The sequence below is a fragment of the Lygodium microphyllum genome, chromosome 13 (genome assembly GCF_053477565.2).
Source record: "Lygodium microphyllum isolate KBCC chromosome 13, Lygodium_microphyllum_v1.1.10, whole genome shotgun sequence".
Taxonomy (NCBI): Eukaryota; Viridiplantae; Streptophyta; class Polypodiopsida; order Schizaeales; family Lygodiaceae; genus Lygodium; species Lygodium microphyllum.
In genome coordinates this window covers 47,543,848-47,547,350 of record NC_141147.1, presented here as the reverse complement: position 1 = coordinate 47,547,350, position 3,503 = coordinate 47,543,848, and positions in this window count along the sequence as shown.

Genomic DNA, 3,503 nt, shown 5'->3' with positions numbered 1-3,503 from the left:
GGGTTAATCAAAGTAGTCAAAGCTAAGGAGAAAGGCATACTATTAAGAACAAGGATATGGAGTAAAATAAATCTAGTTTGAAATTCAATAGGTGTTAACACCATGGTGATAATGCTTTGAAAATATTAGAGAAAATCTAAGGTATCTAAAATTTGAAGGTAGGATTTCTCTTATTTTTTAGGTAGAGTTTTTCATATATTTAATTATGTACATTTAAAAAAAAAGTGAGATATAGGCTTACTTTGTACAAATTATAATGTACTCTGAATCTTAGTACGTAATTTTTATTTCCAATCATCTATGCACAAAATACTTGTCTATCATTTAGATCCGCATGCAAGCGTGTTTGCTATGTAAATTTTTCATGAAAGCTACGGATATGTTAAAAAAGAATGACCCAACCTAAGAGATGAAAGGTAGAGCAGAAGGTGGAAGTATGAGTGGAAGCAAGAAGAGAGCAAAAGATATGGAGGTTCAAGCAAGAAGAAAGAGACGGATGTGTGAAAACTTTGATAGTCACAATGTGTGACCTACCTTGCCTTATCTTATTGTTGTTAAAAGAATACGGAATAAAGTGACAGTGATGGGCATCCACCACTTACAGTGTACATGCATGTGGATATATATACAAGTAAATGTAGGTGACTAGGCATATGTGGCCTTTGACCCCCAACAACCTCCCACTTAAAGGCGAATGCGCCTAATTGAGGAGTAAAAGAAAAGGAAAAAAATACATGTACATAGTACAATAGATGATGAAAGATGTCATCTCATTCTATGCCCATCAAGTTCCTAAGGAATGCATATTGCTCCATTGGAAGACTTTTTATGGGCAAATCTGCAAGATTTGTATTTGTAGGTAACTTGACAAGCTCAATGGACTTATTCTCTCATGAAATGATAGTATACCTCAATGTACTTTATTTTCATATGGAAGACTGAATTACGGGCCAATTGAATGGCACTCATCGAATTTGAATGCAGTGTATGAATCATGGTCATACCAAGATCTACAACTAGATAGCCTAACCATAGGGCCTCCTTGCAAGTCTTAGTGGTTTTTTAAATGCACTTAGCCTCAATAGATAGATAAGGCTATATATTTCTATACCCTAGACAACCAAGAGATATCACCTCCAATATAGCTAAAGACATACCTAGAGGTGGACTTCCTACTGTCTACATGTCTCACATTAGGGAAGTTTTGAGGTCTCTAAAATGCCTTTTAGGATGTAGAGAGAGTATGCTATAGATCAATAGGAGAGTAAAGCCTTCGCAATGAAACTTTTATTTTTTTAGTAAAAATATTTTAAAAAAAGTATAAAGATTTATCATTATAAATTTTTCCTTTGAATATCCTCTTTTTACTCGTATTGTAATTATGAAAGCCTATTTATTAATGACATAGGGTCTCATTCAATTCACATTACTGACATGATAGTGATTGCATGATAATCATATTAAATCTAAATTTAAATCACAAAAAGCTGGGTGCTTCAAACTTCTCACTCATCTTTTTCTCTCCTTATTTGGCTTGTTCTCTCTCTCTCTCTCTCTCTCTCTCTCTCTCTCTCTCTCTCTCTCTCTCTCTCTCTCTCTCTCTCTCTCTCTCTCTCTCTCTCTCTCTCTCTCTCTCTCTCTCTCTCTCTCTCTGTGCATGGATGTCAAAATTTGACATTCATAAACAAGGTGCCCCAGCTCTTAGACCACATTCATACTAGTATTTAATTAGTTTAAAATGATGGAAAATGGATTTATATTTGATTCAACTTCTTTAATGGAAAATATTTGTCTTAAAAAGTTTTGCAAGTATCGAAGAGGAGAAGAAGAGTATACAATAGAAAGACACTGAAGTAAATCTCTCTTTATTTTCATATATTTTTGTCGAGACCTAAAACGGGCCCGACAAAGGCTCTATGGCACTAACCAGGCCTCTATTACGCACCTAAACCACCCCTCATGGACTCGTGGCCAGGAGCATCTAAAGGGTATACTACCCTAACCTTTGATGTAGAACTTTACGTTTGTACGGATTGTAATCCAACGGATAACCCTTCCCACAGTCCTCAAAGGGAGTCCATGCACATATCAGCGTAATACACCACGTAGGCATAGACAAAGGGAGGAGCACCCCTTGATTGATTATTCTAGCTCCACCATAGCTCTCCTACACCTCGAGGATTGGCTCCAAGATGTGCCTTGAACACATAGAAGACATACGAAACATGCTCCACTCTTTTAATCAATCGATCCAAGAGATGTAATATATTTCTCACTGCACACTCTCCAAGAAAACGAGCCACTAACCCTGTAGCTTAGGCACCTCACCTCATCAACGTAGGTCATTGTTCATGAAAACAATTGTTGTGCATCCATGATGATACCATGTGTTGCAAGCAATGTAATTGCGCATGATTTATAGTGCTTAAACGATTCTTCCATCAACAAACCAACATTGTGAAGGTGCAAAAACTTTTTTTTTCATGCCTTTACTCTAAATGAGATTGCTACTTTGCTTGGGCCTAGTACGGACCATGCTTGTGCTATAAACTCTCTTAATTTTAAACCACATGAGTCCTATATGCCATGCCTTACAAAAACATCAAAATTTAGCATATTATAATACCCCTCTTCTCCCTACTGCTTAAGATTGTGTATTCGGTGATAGGTTTAGAGAGCATTTTAATGTATTTTTCTCTCGTAAAAGCAATAAAAATCAACTTTAACATAAAGATAGGGTTGAAACTGAGATTAAACCTCATGCCTCAGTCTTATCATACATTCACAAATACAAATGTTATTTTTCTCTATTTTTTGGATGTAAAAAGCTTATTTTTCTAGTTTATTTATTTATTTATTGATAAATATACATATTTTTTATTTACTAATTTGGACTAATTGATCTTGCTGAGAATAATTTTTCTATCACATTCCATCACATGCGAACACCATACGCACCACAAAACTGCAATGTTGTAGGTTTTGCGTGTTTATAAAGAAATTATTAGATGATAGATTTTTCTTAATTTCTTAACATTTCTAATAGATCACAACATTAACAACCAAATACAATCATTTACCAATCGGAATTTAGTATACAACAATTAGATTTACGACTTACTTATAGAATCACACTTTATATTGTACATATCTCGTAATGATTGGAGGCCAGTACATGCTTCCCAATAGCCACCACTAACAATCCTTCCAACCTCTATCTATGCTCCTTCATACTCTAGCATCATCCCACCATCAAAATCTCTCATCATAGCCTACCCCCTTCTCTCATAGAATAAACCATGGAAACACACAACAAGAGGAGAGAGGAGAGAGAAAGGCTAAAAACTGAACTTTCTATTTATTGCATCATTTCTTAATCCGTTTCTTGTGATGGAAGGTGTGGAAAATATTGATCATGCTGCCCCCTGCCTCCCCTTGATTCTCTCCTCTCGAAAAGCTACTAAATTGGGAAATGCGAGGGTGCAAAAAAAGTGCCCCTCTCC